This window comes from Ranitomeya variabilis, chromosome 5 (genome assembly GCF_051348905.1).
Source record: "Ranitomeya variabilis isolate aRanVar5 chromosome 5, aRanVar5.hap1, whole genome shotgun sequence".
NCBI classification, from domain to species: domain Eukaryota; kingdom Metazoa; phylum Chordata; class Amphibia; order Anura; family Dendrobatidae; genus Ranitomeya; species Ranitomeya variabilis.
The window spans coordinates 364,598,710-364,624,428 of NC_135236.1; the positions used below are offsets into that span (position 1 = coordinate 364,598,710).

The 25,719-nt window shown below is 47.5% G+C and overlaps 1 long non-coding RNA gene across 1 annotated transcript; it reads right to left on the reverse strand.

Annotated features, from left to right (window-relative positions):
- Positions 1 to 16,323: 16,323 nt before the first annotated feature.
- On the reverse strand, positions 16,324 to 24,085 carry LOC143776032 (uncharacterized). The gene is made up of 3 exons (XR_013215757.1): positions 24,055 to 24,085; positions 22,829 to 22,868; positions 16,324 to 16,395 (listed from the first exon to the last, which is right to left on the reverse strand). It is a non-coding gene; the product is annotated as an uncharacterized LOC143776032 (long non-coding RNA).
- Between the last annotated feature and the right edge of the window lie 1,634 nt (positions 24,086 to 25,719).

Below are 25,719 nucleotides of genomic sequence, written 5' to 3' on the forward strand. Positions count from 1 at the left end.
CACTAAACGTTGCTCTGCACAAATACTATCACGGAAAGGGCTGCGCTGATGATGTATCTCATCCTTCACATGTGATAGCAGAATATCAAACGTTTCAATGGACATTCAAAGATAATGTTGAAATTTAAAGGGATGATCCCGAAGCTGAACATACAGGGTGTGAAAGGCACGATATGTATTCCGTAAAAAATTCACTTCATGGATCCAATATCTCCTTTGAGAAATACTCCTTCTCTGCCGAAGTCGCAACTGCATCAAGCGAAATCGAACAAGCTCAGACACAAACATCTTGCTTGCAGAAGTTCACTCAATACTTTCAAAATGGAGAATGTTATCCATACACACCCAACGCTGACAAAAGAGCAAAAAAAAAAGAACAACTTTATTGACAGTGCCTGAGGGCAGACAAACGGATGCTTCACGAATGGACATCAGAATGACATGAACGCAGTTATGTGCGTTAACGTGAAGCCAAATTTTCACCAAATTTGGCTCAGTTCTGCACATGCGTTTAACGGATCCGTTAAACGGATTGTACTAAACGCAATGTGAACCTAGCCTTACTGAAGATAATCTCTATATAACGACCAACATGGATATTACCGCCATATGGTCAGTGGTAGATACCAGCCCTACAGAGCATATAAGAGATCACAGCACAGTTACAGATAATGACTTTTCCATCTGGCCCAGACCGACATGACAACTTCTTCCAGCTGCAACTCGTCTGCAGAGAAAACAACAAAGACATGTTTCACTTCTCACATTCCAGCCATCAGCATCTATTCCCAATCTGCACAAACCCCTCATCCTGCTGATACCCCAATACTGAGCCGCTGCTGCCGTATGTGTCCCTATTACTACAGCTGATACCCCAATACTGAGCCGCTGCTGCTGTATGTGTCCCTATTACTGCCCCTGATACCCCAATACTGAGCCGCTGCTGCCGTATGTGTCCCTATTACTACAGCTGATACCCCAATACTGAGCCGCTGCTGCCGTATGTGTCCCTATTACTGCACCTGATATCCCAATACTGAGCCGCTGCTGCCGTATGTGTCCCTATTACTGCCCCTGATACCCCAATACTGAGCCGCTGCTGCCGAATGTGACCCCATTTCTGCACCTGATACCTCAATACTGAGCTGCCGCTGCCGTATGTGTCCCTATTACTCCACCTGATACCCCGATACTGAGCCGCTGCTGCCGTATGTGTCCCTATTACTCCACCTGATACCCCAAAATTCTGAGCCTCTGCTGCCATATGTGACCCTATTACTGCACCTACTCTGTGGTTCTCTGTACCCTCTAAATTCTAAAGCACCCCTCTATAATATAGTAATGCCAGGTGCAAGTGCCCTAGAACACAGAGCCCACATTTTGCCCCCTAGAAAGTAATAATGCCCTCTGTGTGCCCCTTTGATAGTCACAGTAACCTGAGTTCCCCTATTACAATAAGTGCCCACTTTACATTTGTTAATGTCCCGAGTCTCCCCCCCTGTACAGCTCCCCTATACACAGTATAATGCCCACTAAATGTATAGTACCACCCACACAGTATACTGACCCCTTAGTAGCCTTCAAACTGTTTGATGGCTCCAACACTGTAATCCCCACACTGTATGATGGCCCCATAGATAACCTCCATCTATATATATAATTGTCTAAGGGTTTTTCCGTCTGTCTGTCTGTCTGTCTGTCTTTCTGTCTGTCTGTCTGTCCTGGAAATCCCGCGTCTCTGATTGGTCGAGGCCGCCAGGGCACAGCATGGCGACGATGATGTCATAATGGAAATCCCGTGTCTCTGATTGGACCAATCAGCGACGGGCACAGTATCGACGTAGATGTCATAATGGTTGCCATGGCGACGATGATGTCATAAAGGTTGCCTCGACCAATCAGCGACGGGCACAGTCTGCCGCGAATTCTGGAATCATCATTGCCAATATACTACAGGGACATGCATATTCTAGAATACCCGATGCATTAGAATCGGGCCACAGTCTAGTATAGTATAATGTGCCAGATAGTCCTCAATATAGCACAAGGCAGCACCCCTATAGGCAGACCCTGTCGTTTAAAGCAGCACCCCCCATAGGCAGACCCTGTAGTATAAGGCAGCACCCCCATAGGCAGATCCTGTAGAATAAGGCAGCACCCCCCATAGGCAGATCCAGCATATAAGGCAGCACTCCCCCCATAGGCAGATCCTGTAAAATAAGGCAGCACTCCCCCATAGGCAGATCCTGTAGAATAAGGCAGCACTCCCACCCCATAGGCAGATCCTGTAGAATAAGGCAGCACTCCCCCCATAGGCAGATCCTGTAGAATAAGGCAGCACTCCCCCCCATAGGCAGATCCTGTAGAATAAGGCAGCACTCCCACCCCATAGGCAGATCCTGTAGAATAAGGCAGCTCTCCCCCCTCCATAGGAAGATACTGTAGAATAAGGCAGCCCCCATTAAAAAAACACAGTAAATAAATACTCACCTCTCTTCCTCCTTGTTCCAGCGGTGCTTCCTGCTCCCGCTCTGATAGCAGGCGCTGGCCGGTGACATCATCGCGTCCGCTGTCAGACGGTGTGGGGGATGGTGGGAGGAGCGTAGCGCAGCACTCCTTCCCTCATCACTGCAGTGAGCTGTATCGGCTAGATGCCGATAAAGCTCACCATGCGATGACGGGTGGGGGTCCCACTGCTGGCACCGGGCCCCCCGCCTGCTCAGGGGCCCCATAGCGGCAGAGCAGGGAGATCGATTCTCCCTGCTCTGCTGCAGAATATAATTGCATAAGCGCGCTGCGCGCGCCGATGCAGTTACAGTAGCTTAGCTCCGGGTGGGCCCCCTCAAAGCCCGGGGCGATGGCCTCCTCTGCCCCCCCCCCGGTAGCTACGATACTGCCTTGGACCCTTGAACAACAGTCCATATCTTTTTTTCCTTGGCCCAGGTAAGACGCTTCTGGTGTTGTCTATTGGTCATGAGTGGTTTGACACGAGGAATGCGACATTTGTAGCCCATGTCATGGATACATCTGTGTGTGGTGGTTCTTGAAGCAATGACTCCAGCAGCAGTCCACTCCTTATGAACCTCCCCAAAGTTTTGAATGTCGTTTTCTTAACAATCCTTTCAAGGCTGCAGTTATCTCAGTTGCTTGTGCAACTTTTTTTTACCACACTTTTTCCTTCTCCTCAACTTTCCTTTAATATCTTTGGATTCAGCACTCTGTGAACAGCCAGCTTCTTTAGCAATTACCTTTTGTGGCTTACCCTCCTTGTGGAGTGTGTCAGTGACTGCCTTCTGGACATCTGTTCAGTCAGCAGTCTTCCTCATGACTGTGGTGCCTACAGAAACAGACTAAGGGACCTTTTTAAATGCTTAGGAAGCCTTTGCAGGTGTTTTTTGTTAATTATTCTAATTTACTGAGATAATGACTTTGGGGTTTTCATTGGCTGAAAGCCATAATCAACAACATTAACAGAAATATACACTTGAAATAGATCACTCTGTAATGACTATATATATGATCTTCACTTTTTGTATTGAAGAACTGAAAACTGAAATAAATTAAAGGGAACCTGTCAGCACTTTTCTGTCCTACTAGCTAAAAATATCATTTTATTCAGTATCAGTTATGCATTCCCTAAATACTTATGTAACTTCCTGACTCCCCATGTATCATCCATAAAAAGCTTTTATACTGTATTTTTCGCTTTGCAAGACGCACTTTTTTCCCCCAAATTTTGGGGGAAAATGGGGGTGCACCTTACAATGCGGATATACCTTATCTGTGCTGCCACTGCGGGTGTCTGGTGCTTGCCTCCGTGCTCTGTCCCTGGTTCTGCAAAGTGCTGCCGCCGCGCTCTGTCCCCTGGTGCTTGCTGCAGCCGTGCTCTGTCCCGTGCTGCGTGGGGGGCTCCTCCGTTCCATCCATGCTTTCCTGTGCGTGTGCGGTGGATTCCTTCCTGGAAAAAGGCTGCTGGGAGGCGGCGGATGCACAGATGGAGATCTCGGCACTGAAATCCTCATCCCCCACAGAGTTCTTTTTTGTAAAGTAAAATGATGATGGGATACGCCTATGCCTAGATTTCCACAAATTCAATATGATCACGGTCCGGGATCCAAATCCGCTCCCTCTCATCACGGACCTCTTTAATCAGATTCAAAACCAAAAAACCACTTGGAGTAAATAGTCCAAGAGAGAGAAGTACTTAAAAGCTATACGACCTTATTAAATTAACAAAAAATGCACAAAAAATATACAAAATTGTATCATGACATGCCATGATGATGGCCCCCCGAAGAAGCCATCGCGAAACGCGCGTTGGGGCTACATGTGGCTTAAGGAGGGACTAATGGGTAAGAGCACCATTGCATCCATATGATAGACAGCAGTGTGGCACTACTTTGGCATATGGCATATACATCTTTAATCTTTTGAACTATATATTGCTACTGAAGCATACCAGTTTGTTGGTGCACCTGTTTACTATAGCACTAGCATCTTATATATAATGGTGTAATGTATGCTGTACCCACCTCCATATATACATTCTTTGTAAGACCCACATTGTTTGTTATTTGATCCCTCTCTGTAGAAATTGCTTTGTCATGATACAATTTTGTTTATTTTTTGTGCCTTTTTTGTTAAGTTAATAAAGTCATATAACTTTTAAGTACTTCTCTCTCTTGGACTATTTACTCCAAGTGGTTTTTTGGTTTTGCATATTGTATAGGAGTGTCCATATGAGTTCTACTCAAGTCCCAGGAACTCAGGCAAGGGACTCTTATCTAGAATGTTACAAGTTATGCATTTTGTTCTGATTTCTCTGTCTATTGTAGGAGCAAAATGGTTTTCAAACTGGACCTCGGGGGCGCGTATAATCTCATTTGCATTAAAGAGGGGTATGAGTGGAAAACAGCATTTAATACACTTGAGGGACACTATGAGAACCTGGTGATGCCTTTTGGGTTGACGAACGCGCCCGCCGTCTTTCAGCACTTTGTAAATTACATCTTTAATCACCTGGTAGGCAGATTTGTGGTAATCTATCTGGATGACATATTAATTTATTCACCTGTCCTTGAATAACATCAGGTACATGACAGGCAGGTCTTACATACTGTATACTCAGAGGCAATAAATTATATGTCACAGTCAAACCCTAGAAATGTATGTTCTCGGTTGAGGAGATTCCTTTCCTAGGATATGTGTTGTCATCCATCGGTTTTCACATGGATCCGGAGAAAGTCCAGGCGGTATTGGATTGGGATCATCCTGAGGATTTGAATGTGTTACAAAGGTTTTTTTGTTTCGCCAACTACTACCGTAAGTTTATAAAAAAAACTTTTCGGTAGTAGCCAAACCTCTGACGGATATGACTAGGAAGAGGATGGACTCTTCCACGTGGTCCAGTCTGGCCAGGGAGGCATTTGATACTTTGAAAAGGTGTTTTTCACCTGCGCCGATCCTCACACAGCTTGGCGTCTCTCAGCCTTTATTGTTGAGGTTGACACGTCTGAAATGGGATTGGGGGCTGTGTTGTCGCAGGGTGCATCTCCTTTTAAATGGCGTCCATGTGCATATTTTTCAAAAAAATTGTCATTTGCAAAAGAGCTTTTAAAGAGTATCGTCATTTTTTGTAGGGAGCGGTTCATCCGGTTATAGTGATCACGGACCACAAGAATCTTGTGTATTTGGAATCGGCAAAACGTTTAACACCTGTACAGGCAAGATGGGCATTGTTCTTTACCAGGTTTATCTTTTTTGTCACATATAGGCCGGGGAACAAAATATTAAGCCAGATGCCTTATCTTGTTGTTTTCCTGGGGGAGGAAATAATTTTGAACCGGTACCTATTCTACAAAAGAGGGTGGTTATAGCGTCTGTGTGCTCCGATATTGAAAGAGTAGTTGTTGATGCTCATGGGGATGCCCATGCTGCCTGTCCATTAGGTAATCTGTTTGATCCTGTTAGTCTTCGTCTAAGAGTCCTTAGTAAACATCATGATTCGGTCTTGGCCAGACATCCTGGTAATAAAGCCACCACTGGTCTTCTTACTCAACTTTTTTGGTGGCCAGGGGTTCATCAGGATGTCCAGGAGCATGTAGTCTCCTGCAGTGCCTGTGGGCATTCTAAGACCTCTCATACTTGTCCGTCGGGGGCTCTCCAACCATTGGAGATTCCCAGTAGACCTTGGACTCACTTGTTGGTCGATTTTATCATGGATTTAGCCATGTCGGCGGGGAATACGGTATGGTGGTCGTGGATAGATACAGTATGATATCTCATTTTATTGTGGAGCGCCCCCACACCGCCGCAGGGCCGAGGGGTACCCGGAGCCGGGCCTCTGGGTCTCTGCTCTGGGGTTGTCACGGTGGCTAGACCCGGTCCGTGGCCCTGTCTGTCAGTGGGGGACGTCCGTTGCAATAAGTGGTGTTGTAACGGTGCAGTTGTGAGGTGCAGGTCGCGGTAAATAACAAGGACACCAGGTTGCAGTCTCTTTACCTCTTTACTGAAGGTTTTTGGAGACCTCAGTCCAGAGCGCTGTTAACTGGGTTGTCAGAGACCGGCCGGTCCAAAGGCACATCAGGAGTTCTCTTTACAGGTGGGAATCAGTGTCTACCTGCTAGCGCTGGGTGTTGTAGTTCTTCCCTGCTGAGCTCCCGGGATAGTCCTCACAACTGTTTCTGTCTGTCTCTATTGTTCGTTCTCTTCGTCCTCCAGGTGATATGGTAGGACGCACCCATATGACGGGGTAGGCCTGGAGTTCTTCCGGGACCCTAGAGTCGCCCCTCTCCCACAGCTGCCTCCGTTGTCTGCTTAGGTGTTAAGTGAGACAGCCAACCTGTAATTAGCTGTCCGGCCGTGGTTTGCAGTGTACTTAAAGTCTCTTACTTGCTCGGCGTTCCGGCCACCGACTGTTTGCGCCTCAGAAGGATGTTGCCTCGGTCTAACAGCACGACTCCTTCTGGTCCCAATACTTCTTTACTGTATTCCCGTTGTGCGCTGGTTAGTTCTGTTCTGAAGAGTCTGCCAGGATCCCATCCCTGACAGGTCTTCTCACTAGCTCTTCCCAGCTATTTCTCCCTGTCTTCCTGTCCAACCCCCAGTTTTACCAGAGTTGTGAGGAGTGGCCTACTAGATAGGACCACCCCCCCTGGTGGCCGGAGTGTGAAGTGTGGTGTGAGTGTACCTGATCAGAGAAACTCCTTAGTGCAATCAGACGTACCATAGCTCCCCATAGTGGCGGAGCCACAGTACTGCAACAACCAGGACTCTGGGGTGCTGCACTCCCCCCCGGTTAAATCCAGTACTCCGGGACTGGGAAAACAAGAACAATAATACATGTTAACAGAAAACACACACATTTTTGAAATAGCATAACAATTGAACATAACAATGCTTCCCTTTAAGGGAGGTGAGGATTCTTGAACGATGCAAAAGTTAGATCATGCACAGTTTATGACTCTCAGTTCAGTGGTTGAAACAGCGGGGACCCCGGGTAAACAAAGGGGTCCCCCCTTATGAAAGTTTTTGAGCAATTCACCGTCCATTACTCTATTGTCCATTTAAAACCTGTAACAAAAATACACACAAAAACATTCTTAACTAAAGAGCAGCCCTTATTAATACCTCCAAGGTTTGTAGCGGAGGGGAGTTTGGTTTTGAGTGCTGCGTGTGGACCTTCGCAGCACAGGGGTTGCTATTGGCCTAACAGGGCCCGCTATGCTTGCTACCGCTGGTGTAGTGCACCGTCTTCTAGCTACACTTCTAGTGAGTCGGGGTAGCACTGGCAGGTTAGGGCTCTCAGAGCTGCTGCTATCAACAGTGGGTACAGCAGATTCACTGATAGCAGAGGGAGGATTTGCCGGTTCAACGGTTGGCATGGTTTCATCAGGTAAGGCTTGTTGAGGTAGCGGGGCCGGCTGATCTTATACCACCATTGTTTCTGGTGGGTCCGGCTGTTGGAACATTAGAACAGGCACCGCGATGGCTTGGTTTATCTGAGTCCAGGATTGGGGAAAGTCACCAAGGACGGTATGGAACATTTTCTCCTTTTCCACCGGCGAGGAGATTTTTGGGGCCGTGCCCCTCTCTTTCAACTTATCGGGGCAGACCTTAAGGTGATCCCTGGATACCGCTGTCGAGGTCTCCCCTCTGTCCTTGCTGATGAGACAGACCTTTGTGTTGTCGAAGTCGGATGGCAGGATGGTATACGGTTCCGCTTCCCATTGGTCATCGAGCTTATGTAATCTCCTCTTTCGTTTAAGTACCTGCTCACCAGGTGACAGGGGAACCGCAGGAGCGTGTTGATTGTAGTCCTTTTCTTGTTTCTGCCTAGCCTGGGCGAGACTTCTCTCTACACACTCCTGTACTTCGCGGTATCTTTGCTGCCTTTCTGTATCCCAATCTGCCTCCGGCGAGGTATCTTCGGGTACTAGGACCCCCATGTCCAGATCAACGGGTAACCGACTAGACCTTCCTCGCATCAGGTACGCTGGAGTACAGTTGGTGGAACTTACTGGGATGTGGTTGTACATATCCACCAGGTCAGGCAACTTTGTCGGCCACAAGTTCCGTTCCTCCACAGGCAAGGTCTTCAATAAATCGATCACTACCTGGTTCATCTTCTCGCACATCCCATTGGTTTGAGGGTGGTACGGGGTGGTTCTGATCTTCTTACACCCGTACAGCTGGCAGAATTCTTGGAACACTTCTGCTTCAAAGGCAGGTCCCTGGTCGGTCAGTACCTTCTCTGGGTAGCCATGGGGTCTACAAAAGTGCTGCTGGAAGGCCCTGGCGGCAGTCCTGGCCGTTAGGTCTTTAACAGGCACAACCACCAAAAACCTGGAGTAGTGGTCCACGATGGTAAGGGCGTAGATATAGCCCGACCGGCTAGGTGTCAGCTTCACATGATCCAGCGCGACCAGTTCAAGCGGCCGTTTGGTGATGATAGGCCGCAGGGGAGCCCGTTGACTGTCACGGTCCTTTCTGCGCAGACTACATGGACCACACTCCCGACACCACTTCTCAATGGTTCTCTTCATGCCAATCCAATAGAACCTCCCTCGGAGTAGCTTCTCCAGCTTCTTCCATCCGAAGTGTCCGGCTCCATCATGGTAGGCTCCCAGAACCATGGGCGCATCTCGCCTTGGCACCACTATCTGCCACACCAATTCATGAGTACGTGGGTCGATGCTCCTCCTGCACAGCTTGCCATCATGGATAAACAGCTTGCTTCTCCCCTTCCACAGCTGTTGGGTTTCTTGTGGATCATCTGGGCCAGGGTGCAACCCAGCCTGCGTCAAGAGCTCCTTCACCTGACGGACCGCGGGGTCACTATCCTGGGTTTCTGCCCATCCGTGGTGGGGCAGGGGATTCAGCGTGGCATCCGGTTGGTTCTTGTGCCTGTTCTTCACATGGTGAGAGTGCTGAGTGGCTTTGGGGCGATGGAAGGCAGGCAGCTCCACCTCTTCAAGTGCCTCTGGGTCTTCTCCCACTTCTGGTAAATTGGGCATTCGGGACAGAGCATCGGCATTCTGGTGTCCTGCCCGGTATTTGATGGTGAAATCATAGTTGGACAGCCGGGCCATCCACCGCTGTTCCAAAGCCCCGAGTTTGGCAGTACCCAGATGCGTTAGCGGATTGTTGTCCGTGAAGACGGTGAATTTCGCGGAGGCCAGGTAGTGCTTAAACCTCTCTGTCACTGCCCAGACAAGGGCAAGGAATTCCAGTTTGAAGGAACTGTAGTTATCAGGGTTCCTTTCCGTGGGACGGAGTTTCCTGCTGGCGTAAGCGATCACTCTTTCCTTGCCTTTCTGGACTTGAGACAGCACGGCTCCTAGTCCCACATTACTGGCATCTGTGTACAGCACAAACGGTTGGTCGTATTCGGGGTAAGCCAGTACCTCTTCTCCCGTCAGTGCCGACTTCAAACAGGTGAAGGATTCCTCCAGCTCTTCGTTCCAATCAAAGGGGGTGTTCCTCCCCTTGGTCTTCTTTGGTTGGCCCACCAACAGGTTTTGCAAGGGTGCGGCCTTCTTGGTGAAGTCCTTAATGAACCTCCGGTAATAGCCTACCAGCCCGAGGAACTGCCGGACTTCGTGGAGGTCACTGGGCTTTGGCCAGTCCTTAATCACTGTGACCTTGTCGGGGTCTGGGGCCACTCCTTCAGCGCTCACCACATGGCCCAGGTACTGCACTTTATGTTTCAGCAGATGACACTTGGATGGTTTCACCTTTAAGCCGAAGTTGGATAGGGCTTCAAACACCTCGGCCAGGTGCTTCAGGTGGTCTTCGTAGGTCTTAGAGAAGACAATGACATCATCCAAATATAGCAGCACGGTTTCAAAGTTCAGGTGTCCCAGGCAGCACTCCATCATCCTCTGGAACGTTCCGGGAGCATTGCACAATCCGAAGGGCATGTAGTTGAACTCACAGAGACCCATTGGCGTCGTGAAGGCCGTCTTCTCCTTGTCCGCCTCCGCTACAGGAACCTGCCAGTACCCACTGGTGAGATCTAAGGTAGAGAAGTAATTAGCAGATTTTAAGGCAGCCAGAGACTCCTCTATCCTAGGCAGTGGGTATGCGTCCTTATGTGTAATGCGATTCAACTGCCTGTAATCAACGCACATCCTCATTGTACCATCTTTCTTTTTAACAAGGACTAACGGAGCTGCCCAGGGGCTACAGCTGTCTCTCACCACCCCAGCCTCCTTCATTTCCCGCAACATGTCCTTGGCACACTGGTAATGAGCTGGGGGTACAGGGCGATATCTCTCTTTTATGGGTCGGTGATCTCCCGTGGGGATGTGATGTTGGATCCCTTTCACCTGCCCAAAATCTGAGGGGTGTTTGCTGAATATCTGCTCGTACTCGTGTACCACCCTGTAGGCCCCCTGTTTTTGATGGGATGGAGTAGAGTCAGTGCCCACATGCAATTCCCGACACCAGTCCTTCGAGGGCTCTGCAGAACCTTTGTTCTCCGCCAAGTTTGACGGGACCAAGGGTTCAGGTGTCTGTATCACATTATTATTAACAGTGAACAATTTGGCGAGCGTGGTATACTTGGTGAGGTGAACCTCTTCCTCCCCACAATTGAGGACACGTACGGGCACTCTCCCCTGATGGACGTCGACCACCCCCCGGGCTGTCAGAACAGTAGGCCTATGGTCTGAATATACGGGTTCTACCAAGGCCTGGTAGTCCCTACCCCTGAGGCCTATGGCTGCTCGACACCATATTAACATTTCACTCTTGGGGGGTATCGCGATGGGGTTTGAATCACTCACAGTGACACGACCAATCTCACCACCAGTCAGCTCTACCTGCTGTCTCTGCATCAGAGCTCTGATTTCCTTCTGCAGGGCACGTTGCTCACTGTGGCCAGCAGTTTCTGCCACCTGTTGCAACAAAACAATCACTTCTGCAAGACAATTTTCTATAACATTAGTACCAAGAGTCATCATGGGATTACATTCTCGACGATCAATATCAACAATCACAATCCCTTGGGCTTTCAATTCCACCCGCCCCACTTTGATGGTGACCTCCTTATACCCCACTTGTGGCAACGGCTGACCATTACTGGCGATTATGGTGAAATCATTGTCAGGGCCACGAGTAATATCAGCGTCCTCCCAATACCGTTTGTAGAGCACGTAAGGTATAGTCGTCACCTGAGAACCGGTGTCCAGCAAAGCATTCAAGGGGATTCCATCAATCACTACAGGGAGAACTGGTCGTCCTCCAATATACTTGGTTCTCCAATGCTGCGGGCCTGACCGTCCTACTCCTGGGGGTTGGCCCTTTGCCCCAGGGGTTGCTCGTTTAAAGGACAGTACCTTGCAAGATGGCCCACCTGGTGACAGCGGCGGCAGATGGGTCGTCCATCCTGGTGGAAGCGATCGTCGGGCCGGCTCCTGGTCGGCGGAGTCCTCCTCTGTCGCATCCAAGGGACATCCTCCGGGCTGGAAGCCAACTGGATCTTCTCTTTGGGGGCCTCCTGTAGGGACTGCACCGTCCGGGCCAGGGCAGCAACGCTCTTGGTTAGCTCTTGCATCTGGAGACGGAGTCCTGCAGGGGAGTCGTCCTCGAAGCTCTGGGCGTCGGCCTCCGCGGCAACTGGGGTATCCGATGCCACCTCCTGGTGGTATGTGAGAGCGGGGCGCCTGGGTGGTACTGCGCGGCTGGGCTGTCGCTCCTGCAATGCCTGGATAGCTTTATCTTTAAACTGCGCAAAAGTCAAGTCTGGATTTTGCATGGCCAGGAAGTGCAATTGGCCCCGCTGGTGACTGCACAGGAGCCCCTCAATGAACCGCTCCTTCAGGATTTTATCCTCATCCTGCATGCTGCCGGGGTCACTCTGCTTAATGGCCCGCATCGCTTCCTGGAGATTAAGGGCATAGTCCCGTAAGCTATCCTGTGGCCTTTGTCTGCATCCATAAAAAGTCAGTTTAATTTCTGTAGCAGTGCGAGTATCAAAGGTGGCTTTAAGCTTGGCAAAAATCTGTTGTGCAGTTTCTTTATCCTCAGCGGGCCAGGATTTCAATTCTCTCAGAGCCGCCCCAAAGAGTTGGCCGGCTATCATATGGACCTTCTGAGGCTCGGTTAGGGGATAGAACTCGAGCAGGCTGCAGAGCCCCTCTTTAAAGTCAGTGAACGTATGTGACTCCCCAGAGTATCGCGGAAGCCAAGCCGCTCCGGGCAGGTACGGCATAGAGAAGGGCATTATGGCTTTTGTGTTAGCGGCAGCGTCCGGCTGGTTGGGAGGAACAGCGGGTTCTGCGGCTACCGGTGGTAATATTAGGGCCGCGGCTCCGTCCGCTGCGGGGACCGGAGCTGCCCCTGCGTCCGCGGCTGCGACCGCCACCTCCTCTCCTCCCGACTCAGACATGGCTGTCCCTTCCTCCCACGAACCTGCTGGAGGTCGGAGTTCCTCTTCCGGGATTGGCGCCTTACCGCGCTTTCCGTTCCGCACTTCTTTTGGCTGATTCCGCCCACGTAGCTAAGGCTCCTCCCTCCATGCGCGGCAATGGCGAATTTTTGGCGGTAAATGGCGATACACAGTCTTTTCAATAAAGTACAATTCAAGCGCAATAAATCACAGTTCCAAGGCACACATGACCTGATTCTTCAGGCTTAAGTAGATCCTGTTCGTGACGCCAAGATTTGGAGCGCCCCCACACCGCCGCAGGGCCGAGGGGTACCCGGAGCCGGGCCTCTGGGTCTCTGCTCTGGGGTTGTCACGGTGGCTAGACCCGGTCCGTGGCCCTGTCTGTCAGTGGGGGACGTCCGTTGCAATAAGTGGTGTTGTAACGGTGCAGTTGTGAGGTGCAGGTCGCGGTAAATAACAAGGACACCAGGTTGCAGTCTCTTTACCTCTTTACTGAAGGTTTTTGGAGACCTCAGTCCAGAGCGCTGTTAACTGGGTTGTCAGAGACCGGCCGGTCCAAAGGCACATCAGGAGTTCTCTTTACAGGTGGGAATCAGTGTCTACCTGCTAGCGCTGGGTGTTGTAGTTCTTCCCTGCTGAGCTCCCGGGATAGTCCTCACAACTGTTTCTGTCTGTCTCTATTGTTCGTTCTCTTCGTCCTCCAGGTGATATGGTAGGACGCACCCGTATGACGGGGTAGGCCTGGAGTTCTTCCGGGACCCTAGAGTCGCCCCTCTCCCACAGCTGCCTCCGTTGTCTGCTTAGGTGTTAAGTGAGACAGCCAACCTGTAATTAGCTGTCCGGCCGTGGTTTGCAGTGTACTTAAAGTCTCTTACTTGCTCGGCGTTCCGGCCACCGACTGTTTGCGCCTCAGAAGGATGTTGCCTCGGTCTAACAGCACGACTCCTTCTGGTCCCAATACTTCTTTACTGTATTCCCGTTGTGCGCTGGTTAGTTCTGTTCTGAAGAGTCTGCCAGGATCCCATCCCTGACAGGTCTTCTCACTAGCTCTTCCCAGCTATTTCTCCCTGTCTTCCTGTCCAACCCCCAGTTTTACCAGAGTTGTGAGGAGTGGCCTACTAGATAGGACCACCCCCCCTGGTGGCCGGAGTGTGAAGTGTGGTGTGAGTGTACCTGATCAGAGAAACTCCTTAGTGCAATCAGACGTACCATAGCTCCCCATAGTGGCGGAGCCACAGTACTGCAACAACCAGGACTCTGGGGTGCTGCAATTGCATTACCAGCTTTACCGAATGCCAAGTCCTTGGCACAAATTTTCGGCAGGGAAATTGTAAAATTACATGGGATTCCTACCGATATTGTTTCTGACCCTGGGGTACAGTTTGCTTCCAAATTTTGGAGGGCATTTTGCACCCGTCTGGGGATCCATTTGTCATTTTCTTCTGCATTTCACCTGCAGTCAAATGGGCAGACTGAACGGGCTAACCTGAATCATTTTTAGGTGTTTTGTGTCTGAGAATCAGGAGGATTGGGTTACCTACTTACTGTTAGCCGAATTTGCAGTAAATAATCGTTGTCATGAATGTACTGGTAAGTCCCAGTTTTTGGGGGCATGTAGGTTTCATCCTCAGTTCAGCTCATTTAATAAAAATAGTTCTTCTGGATTACCTGAACAGCAATGGTTTTCATCATCTATTACATCTGTATGGCAGGGGGTTACTAATAATTTGAGGAAGATGGGATCCAAATATATGAGTGTGGTTCATTGGAGACGTTTGATAGGTCCGGACCTGTGTGTTGGTGATTTGATGTGGTTGTCCTCTAGGAACATTAAGTTGAGGGCTCCATCTTGAAAACTGGGTCCCAGGTTTATCGGTCCTTATAAGATCGTAGCTATCATCAATCCCATAGCATTCCACTTTGCTTCGCCGGCCACCTTTAGAATCCATAATGTATTTCATCGATCTCTCCTCAAAAAATACATTACATCTTTGGTATCATCACCACTACCACCATCTTCTGTCATTGTCGATGGAAAATTAGAGTTTTAAATTGCGAAAATCATGAATTCTTGTTCAGTTTGTTGGTCGCTTCAGTATCTGGTACATTGGAGGGGGAATGGTTCTGAGGAGGGGATGTGGGTACCAGCATCTGATGTCCATGCGGCCAGACTGATCCAGTCTTTTTACGTGGCACACTCCGATAAACCCGGTTCTGAGGTTCCAGAGGTCCCTCGTAGAAGGGGGATACTGTCACGAGGTTACCTCAATAGAAAGGAGCCAAAATACAGCAGTGTCTGATTGCGCCTGCTCCTGCGCTGAAAAGATGCACTTCACCTTTTTAAATGGTGTTAATTTATTTTGGCAGAAGAGGGGTTAATTGGCCATGTTGGGGGCTCTGGGAGTCTGAGCTCTCGGCTGAGCTCGGTTAGCCACTTCCATTCGCTTTATAATCTGGGACCTGATTGAAACCCATGTCAGAGATAGCTTATGCTGCATGCTTCGGAGGAGAGGTGTTTACATGAGGAGTTTGGAGGAGTTATCTGTTACTGTTGCATGGGTTTAAAGTGTGATCATTCCCTTCCCTCTTCTTACTTTGTTTTTTCCCTGTCCTCCACTCCCCGATGCATTGCTTTGTTATATGTGAGTGAATATTTGTATGCCTAGTATGTTCAGTTGCCCTTGTTCGTGTTGCCTTGTTTGTCGGGTTGGTGTACTGTGGTGCACAGCAGCGCCCCTGTTCCCTGGGTGGGGAAAGAGAACAGACAGAGGGCTGATTCAAGAGATAAAGCAAGGGTGGAGGCTACAGCATCTTCACCTTCAGAAGTATCCCGGGGAATAGGGAGAGCTAGGGTGCCCCCTAGTGTTAGGGACAGGGAATGAGTCCCTGGTCCCGGGTCACCAGACATCTGAGTCGTGACACCAACTTTCTCAATATACTGTGACAAACCAATTTATAAGCAGGAGAATTCTAAAATCAAACAAAAGGTTAAGAGGACATGGCGCTAACAATACGAGTATGTATCTAAGACTTTATTGGCCACCTTTCACTTATCCCAGCCCTTTATATTACTCATGACATGCAACTGATTCAAAATTTCTGGAACTGAAAGAAAAAAGTCATGGCAGAGACAAGAAGAATTAGAGGTTGTAGAGAGGACAACAGAGGCTTGATACTTTGCAGTGGGTTAGGTTTCACTGTTATGAACACTGATATACAATATTCCATTGGTTTCCAAATACTTACTAAATTTCATTCAATGTTGTGCTCTTGCAACCCAATGCTGAAATCAAAGTGTCCTAGAGATAGAATTTCTATTGATCTCCAATGTGAAGAGTACAGCCAATGTACAAACCTACAACATACAAGTTATTATTTTTCTTAAAATCCATATAGACATATATAATCATGGGTGGGCATACCATTGGTGCTACCTACCTGTGCTAGGGGCAGGTGCACAGGGGCCCAAGAGGTCAGGGGGTCACTTTCACCTCAAGCAGGTTCTGTCACAGACACACAGACAAACGGATATATTATGATAATATACTGAACTGCAAAGGGCCCTCCATATAGTGTTCTCACAAGGGGCCCTACCTCGTACACACACGGCTCTGATACATCCACACTGTAAACCCCTCCTGACCCCACACATAAGGCAGCTTACTTACCTCATCCAGCAGCACCATGGCAAGTTGGCAACCAGCACAGCCGAGTCCTGCAATCTATGGAAGTCCCGATCATGTGACCCCTGACTCCTCCCCTCCTGTGACCTCATCACAGGTCCTGTTTGCACAGAGCAGCCAATATGTGGTGTGCTGCTCTGCAGGTGCAGGGATGACCGGCTGATATTGCACACCATGGGTTGTGACTAACCTAACGGTTAGGTTGTGAGTTGTGAGCAGGGGCGCATGCACGGCACTAGTGACACTCAGCAAATGTCAGGGATTATGGAGAGTCGGTACCAGGTGTTCTGACCGCCGCTCTGCCGCCCCCTGTCTTTCAGTGACGATTGCCGCCTAAAGCAAAGGGCTCAACTTGCCCCATGATAACGGCGCCCCTGGCCCTACCATGCCTTATGGTGTGGTTTCTGATGCTATAATAAACCTGAAAAGAGTCATAGCTAGATAAATAGAAAATAGATACCAAATTTTATTAAATACAAATTAAACACACCATACAAAAATTATGTTTAAAAGAAGCAACGTATAGAGCAATCAAAAATAGGCCAGTAAATGTATATTGGGTTAGTGACAAAATATCGCCCAAGATAGTGAGTGCCAGCGGACCTGCAGCACAACTAGGGATGTAAAATCTTAATTGTCACATAAAGAGAAAAACAGAACACTGGATAGTGACTAGTTAGTATAGCTTAGGGTGGACAGAGTAACTGTCATAATCAGGCTCACAGGTGCAACCAGCTACCAGCGGCTGATTTATAAAGCATATCCACCCATTAAAGTGTACCAAACTAACAAACTCCAGCGGCAAAAGTATATCAGCTGACAAAGAAAGATAATAAATATACATGTGAAGTCACATAACATTACCCGTCATGGTGTAGTGCAGGGCGGCTGGGACTCTCCCCGACGTACGTTTCAGTACGAATGACCTTCCTCAGGGGGCGTGGCTATTACTAGAAAGTGTCTCAGTATTTATATGCGTCCGAACTGATCACATGGTCAGAAGGCACCAATAGGAATAAGCTGGGCGCGCACCATCGCATCGCTGCCCATCACCGCACAGCGGCACCAAGAATCCGGACCCAGGTCACATGGGGCGGCCGGCGCCTGGCCGTCACCAAGCAACCTGGTACACGGAAGTCGGCACCGTCCCACGGCATGTTAGCAGACAGTGAAAAGGTACCGTGCGCGTCAGATTGCACCAGGGCTATAAAGAGATAATATATCGGCGTTTATACTGCAACCAGCAAGTGCTTTTTTCCGTGCTGCAGATACAACCATATAATATGTATTGAATCTGAAAAATGACACACATTTAAAATGACAACCAAGGGGAGAAAAGAAGGGGGGAAGGGGGAAGGGAGGGGGAAAGGGGAAAAGCGGAGGAACAATAGGGAACATAAGCTGTATATTATAAATATTACAGTAGAGATGTAGTCCGTTTCTTCCCACCACATATAGCATCGGGTGAATAGATTTTCCTAATAGATGGCATAATTCCAGCACAATTTCCGATGATGGAAAAAAGAGGAGCACTTTTCTTCCATCCAAGTAATGCCATATGTAGTCATATGCGGAACAGATAAAGGTCATCACATTAGGATGTAGTCCATTTCTTCCCTCCACATATGGCACCAGGTAAGTAGATTTTCCTAATACATGGCATGATTCCAGCACAAATCCCAATGCTGAAAAAACGGGGAGCACTCTTCTTCCATCCGAGTGATGCCATTTGTAGTCATATACGAAACAGATAAAATTCATCAAATAAGGATGTAGACCATTTCTTCCCTCCACATATAGCACCAGGTGAGTAGATTTTCCTAGTAAATGACATAATTCCAGCACAAATTCCAATGATGGAAAAAAGGGGAACAATTTTCTTCCATCCAAGTGATGCCATTTGTTGTCATATACGAAGCAGATAAAATTCATCACTTGAATTCAAAAAGAAAAAGACAACACAGTGAATAGAAACGAACAAATAAAATGAATAAAATAGCCATAAAATCAAATCAGTGACAGGACGGCGACAGGGACACATGCGGGCAAACACAGAAAAACCCTGGTTACAGGAATGAGGCGAACCCTTGTGACTCGTTTAACCCATTCGGGGACATTGTCCCCAGAATGGTGATCCATCTACATTCCTTTTGGGCTAATAGACGTTTAATGTCTCCACCACGGATACCACACTGGACATGCTGGATGCCCCTCACCATGAATGATTTAGGATTGCACTGATGGAATAGTTTGTAATGCCTGGGGATTGTCTTCAATATTGTCAGGTCAGCGACATTTGCCGCTGCCTGGATATCTCGTACATGTTCCCTTGTGCGTATTCTCAATTGGCGCGATGTCAAACCAATATAGATTTTGGGGCATCCACATGTCGCATAGTATATCACCTGAGTAGTGGCACATGTGATATACTGTTTGATGGAGAAATTTTTTGCACCGTCTACTGAAGAGAAGTTGGCTATTCTCAGAGTGTTTTTACAGGCCACACATGTCCCACATGGGAAACAGCCCTGTGGGGGGCCTCGGGATGTAAAAAAACTCTTGGTCACCGGAACATAGTGACTTCGGACTAGGATATCGGCCAGATTCCGGCTCCGTCTAGCCGTCATGAGGGGATTTTCTGTCAGACATTTGGCCAAGACTGGATCAGTATGTAGGACATTCCAATGTCGCTGGAGGCATTCCCTCATTTGGCCCCATCGTCCATTGTAGGTAGAGATGAACCTAATGTGATCCTGTCCGTCTTTCGTCCTTGCCTGAGAATGCAAAAGCGCAGCACGATTGCTTTTTTTGGCCCGCACATAGCCCCTTCTGATGCTTCTGCCGCTGTACCCGCGCACCCGGAACCTATCAGTCAGGTCCGCGGCCTGCCGCTCAAACCCCTCCTCGGTAGAGCAAATTCGTCTTATCCGTAAAAACTGTCCCACCGGGATGGCCCTTATAGTGCTCCCCGGATGGCTGGATTTAGCATGTAGCAAAGCATTGACCGAGGTGGGCTTCCGATACACATCGGTCACCAATTGTAGATGTGCATTGGTAAAAATCTTGATGTCAAGGAAATCCACCTCGGTCCTGCTATATTTATAAGTCAATTTGATGTTAAAGACATTTATATTCAAGCCATCCATGAAGAGCTGCAGCTGCTGTTCATTACCTTGCCAAACAATAAATAAATCATCAATGTACCTTAGCCAGCACTGCACATGGTCCGCAGCCTGGGCGCCCTCCCCGCCGAAAACGCCCCTCTCCCAGAACCCCAGAAAGAGGTTAGCGAAAGAAGGCGCACAGGCCGCCCCCATGGCAGTGCCGCACTTCTGAAGGTAGAAGATGTCACGAAAAACAAAAAAATTATGGGACAGAACAAACTGCAGCAATTCAAGGATGAGGTCACACAAGGGGCCATCCCAGTTACTATTGGAGAGGAAAAAGCGACAGGCCTCAAGACCATCGTGATGCCGGATGCACGTGTACAGCGACTCCACATCAGCAGTAACCAGTATCATGTCTTGATCAAGTGACATGCCATCAATTCTGGCAAGGACATCCATTGTATCCCGGGCATAGGAGGGCAGAGATTCCACAAGCGGTCTCAGGTAATAATCTATAAATTTGCATACAGGTTCACATAGCCCTCCTATGCCCGACACAATGGGTCGACCAGGTGGGTCGGAGGGGTCCTTATGGATCTTTGGTATAAAATATATAGTGGGGATCCTTGGGAATTTAGTTAATAGTCCCTCCAAAACCTTTTTGGGGATAATCCCCTTCTCAAATGCCTGGTATAGGACCATTTCTAATTCAGTGGAAAAAGTCAATAGGGGATTATGATCCAAGCGTTGATAGGTTTTTTTATCTTTTAACTGCCTGGATGCCTCTCTCTCATATAGATGTTGTGGCCAGATGACTATGTTTCCCCCTTTGTCAGCCGGCTTGATAACTATATCATTATAGTTCTTTAATTCATTTAGGGCCCTGCGTTGTAGGTTGGTGAGATTGTCATTGCCCCATGTTTCTGATATACGTCTAAAGTCGTCCATGACCAGTCTAGTGAAAATATCAACTGCTGGGCAGGCTGACAAAGGGGGGAAACGGGTGGACCGTGGATATATAGAGTGAGGGAACATACCTGAACCAGTGGGTTCCTGTTCGTTTAGTAATTCCTCAAGGGCATTTAAGGCTTCTTCTTCTGCTTGGTCAGTGTTAGATTGTTCACCCATACCCTTCGTGTGTAATTTTCTAAGGATCAACTTTCTCGAAAAGAGAAAGAGATCCTTTATGGCTGTAAAAGAGTCATAATTATTTACAGGGGAAAAGGTTAGACCTTTAGAAAGAACCTCAATCTGTGGTGGAGTAAGTATGTGATTAGATAGGTTGATTACCTGAAGATGACTGTTTTTATTTCTCTTATCCTGTTTATTTAGTTGTGTGATCTTTCGTTTGGTCACCTGGGTTTCCTTATTGGGGAACATATTTATGGGTTCTGACACTGCCATAGTTGGCTTAGAAGAATCTTCACTAGATGCATAGGATGTCATAGATATAGATTTTGATCCAGACCTTCTCCTAGGTCCTCGTCTTATTTGACGTGCTTTACGGTTCCATCTGTATACAGTGTTGGTCTGCTTATCGCTTATATCCCTCTGAAATTTCGTAGTTTTTAGCGTTTTTGATTGCTCTATACGTTGCTTCTTTTAAACATAATTTTTGTATGGTGTGTTTAATTTGTATTTAATAAAATTTGGTATCTATTTTCTATTTATCTAGCTATGACTCTTTTCCTTTTTTTGTATAATATGCAGCTCCTGAGTCGCTTATGTTCACAATATGCAATTGGCATATAGATGTTAGGTAGACATCGCAATATATATGGTAAATTATGATTTGGAGAAGTTTTTTTCTATTTATAATAAACCTGAGTTTGGACTTGTTTAAACGAGAATCTGCTCCTGTACAGTTGAACATTGCCGCCAAGGGAGTATACCCCAACCCGCTAGTAATCGCGACATCACCTGTGGTGGAGAATGCTAAGGGCACTCTTGTAGCCTTGTGGCTAGGGGCAACAGATGAGGTCTACAAGACCGGTTGCTGGGGCATTGGATGAGGTATACATCTTCTGGACAGCTGCGATAACACACGCAGAAGCAAGCATCTGGTGGTGGTTTGGCAGGACCATGAAGATTAAAAGCTTCGGGTGGTAACTCAGCGGGGTTACGAAGATTTGCAGTGGCTGGGAGGAGCATGCCAGGACCAAGAGCGACCACAACAGGAGCTCTGCTAATTGTCTGGTGGTCCACAGAACCATCTGGAGGATCCCAAGAGCTGATGGGGGTTCACGGAAAGTTGCCCAAAAGGTAGCAGAGTCCCAAAAGGGGCAGTATCCAAAAAGGGGGTAGTTGCCCAAAAGGGGGCGGAGTCCCAAAAGGGGCAGCATCCCTAAAGGGGGTAGTTGCCCAAAAGATGAGATGGCAGAGTCCCAGAAAGTGGTAGTGGCCCAAAAGGGGCAAAGCATCCCAGAGTCAAAGGGGTGGCGCAGACGGACTGTTGCCAGGGACAATTGTACTATTTGTGTCCAGTCTGCCATATACTCTACCCACCTGGCCCAGGGCTACATGGGTGTGCCCTGCAAATGAACGCAGAGGGCGTATGCAGACTGATTGATCCTGGGAGCTCGGTAACCCTAGTGAAGGCTGCGCCCGAGGTCTTTGAGATACCAAAAAGGAGGATTGGGGTCACCTGCATCCACGGGGCCACTAAAGGCTACCCGGTGTCCAGAGTGATCCTCGAGATGACTAGTGACATCTCAAGTCATGATGTCGCCGTGGTCCATAACTTAGCCTATCCAGTGATAGTAGGCCCGGGACTCGGGGCTGTTCTCGGACTTATGGGAGAAGGGAGCTCCTTTACAGCAGAAGGAGAAAGGGCCCTATGTTGAGGGGGGTGGGTACATTACAACAATATGAAACAATATAAGAAACACCTTGAGGCATGTAGTAGATTCTACCTAGATATTATGTATTTATTGGATCATGAATACTAATACACGCTTGGCATAAACTGTATTTGATAACAACATTTCGGCCATAAAGGGCCATGTTCACGGTTATCTAAACAAAATACAATAGAAATACATAAGGAAATCTATACCAGGCATTTCAAAAATTGTTGTCTACTAACATAATCAAGTATTAATAATAATCATAATTAATGGACATTAAATTTGCAAATAGAGCTATACTTGAAAGAAGAGGGTCCTCATCCCTCAGGTAAATATGGCACTATGAGAAAACACAAGAAGATATATCAGATGACCTGTACATATTAAAAGGATTTCAAGTAATGTAAATAGGTAATTACACAAGATCCTGTGCATGCATGCTGCAGGTAGCCTACGTAATATAAAACATATGTATATATATATATATACTGTATATATATATATATATATATATATATATATATATATATATATATATATATATATATATATATACTAGATGGTGGCCTCATTCTAACGCATCGGGTATTCTAGAATATGTATGTACTGTATATGGCACAGCCACGTAGTATATTGCACAGCCACATAGTATATAGCACGGCCACATAGCATATAACACAGCCCACGTACTATATAACACAGAGAGCCACGTAGTAAATAGCAGAGCCATGTAGTATATAGCACAGCCACGTAGTATATAGCAGCCACATAGTATGTAGCTGCCACATAGTATATAGCAGCCACATAGTATATAGCACAGCCACGTTGTATATAGCAGCCACGTAGTATATAGCAGCCACGTAGTATATAACACAGCCCACGCAGTAAATAACACAGCCCACGCAGTATATAACACTGCCCACGTAGTATATATCAGTCACGCAGTATATAACACAGCCCACGTAGTATATAGCAATGTGGGCACCATATCTCTGTTAAAAAAAATAATTAAAATAAAAAATAGTTATATACTCACCCTCCGGCGTCCACCGAAGTTGTCCCGATGCGTGCGAGGCTGCCGCCAGCTTCCGTTCCCAGTGATGCATTGCGAAATTACCCAGATGACTTAGCGGTCCCGCGTTATGCCGCGGTGTAACGCAGTCGGTTTAACGGACTGCTAAAACGCTATGTGGGTGGCGGGCGCTGACTGGGAGGGGAGTATGGAGGGGCACTGACTGCAGAGGAGTAGGGAACGGCCATTTCGCGGCCAGACTGTGCCGGCTGGCAGCGACCAATCAGCCACTTGGGATTTCCGTGACAGACAGACAAACAGACAGACAGACAAACAGACGGAAGTGCCCCTAAGATGATTATATATATAGATATATATATGTATATAAAACATAGAATAATTCACTAGGTCATAATAGGAATAATTGCTACACATTGAATAATATAGGGGCATGAACAGAAGGGCAATCAGTTAACAGGTATTACAGCCTTAAGGAGTAAAATAAACGTGTTACCTTGTTCAGAGGAGGAAGAGAGGTGAAAAATCTGTGGAGCATAAAAAGGACCACAGCGTGAATAGAGGATAAAATAGATCATAATCTAAATACAAAGCGCAAATATAAAGCGCATAAGCAGCATAACAAAAGAAAACAACAGCACTACATGCAGTCCTTGTAGTGGCGGGTTCAGCCCACTCAAGGTTAGCAATGTCCTTTCACAAGGACCATGTGCACAAACACCATACCTCCCAACTTTTTTTTTTTTTTGTGCTATTTGTCCACATTCTCTAATCGTTACTTGCAATCATTCATTATCTTCGGTCCCATTGTCAGTGCGCATGCCCGTGCTTCGCTGCACCTGGGCCTTCCCGTTGCGCTCCAGTGGCGCGCATGTGATCCCCGCTGCTAGGCAGGAGGAAGTGCCCCCATGTGGTGTGGTGACATCCGCGCATGCACCGCTCATTGACCTGCGTCACCAACTATTGGACACCCCTGATTGGTACAGCGCCCTTTATATACCGACACATATGATTGTTAGCCACGCCTCCTGACAAAGACCGGCGAAACGTGCGTAGAGGCTGCAGGCCTGGGCTGATATACCATGTAAGCTATGGTGCTTGCATTTGCACTTTATTCATAGACACTTTGTCCAAATATATGCACTAATAACGCACTGTGGCACTTTAGTATAGGATCAAGTCATGTCCATATCCCTACTCCATTTGGAGTTTGACCGCTTATGGGACTAATAGGAATGTGGCTAGCTGTATTCCCATGTATTTAGTGCGCTTTTATGGAGAATAGTATTTGCATTTTTTTGCATTAATAATTCTTTCTGTCATGAACATTGCTGTATTTTGGCTCACAAAGATCCCCATGGTACCTGCTTTGGTAGTGGTACTCTGATATGTTGATATTTTGTACAATTTTTGTATTAATAAATGATATTTTGGTAAAATATACTCGTGACCCTTTGTGGCCTTCTATATCCCAATTAGGGTTTGTTGTGTGATATTGATATTTTGAGTTTTCCTATTGTATTTTTCTTGATATCCTTTTTGAGAATAATTGTGTTTAAAAGAGAGATAAAGGTTGCGTTGTGCACAGCGACAAATTTAAGGCCATGCCTCTGACCACACCCATTTCACAAATAATCACACCCATATCCATGCCCCAACCACCCCCATTTAGCACTGCTGATCACACTGTTTCATAAACAATAATTATAAACAAAAAAATATGGCCACACAGTGCTCCATACTGTATAATGGCCACACATGATGCTCCATACTGTATAATGGCCCACATGATGCTGGGTACAGTATAATGGCCCCACATGATACTCCATACGGTATAATGGCTCCGCATGATGCTGGGTACAGTATAATGGCCCCACATGATGCTCCATACAGTATAATGGCCCCAGATGATTCTGGGTACGGTATAATGGGCCCACATGATGCTGCATACGGCACAATGGGCCCACATGATGCTGCGTACTTCATAATGGGCCCACATGATGCTGGGTACAGTATAATGGCCCCACATAATGCTGGGTACAGTGTAACGGCCCCACATGATGCTGGGTACAGTATAATGGCCCCACATGATGCTCCATACAGTATAATGGCCCCACATGATGCTCTATACAGTATAATGGTTCCACATGATGCTCCATAC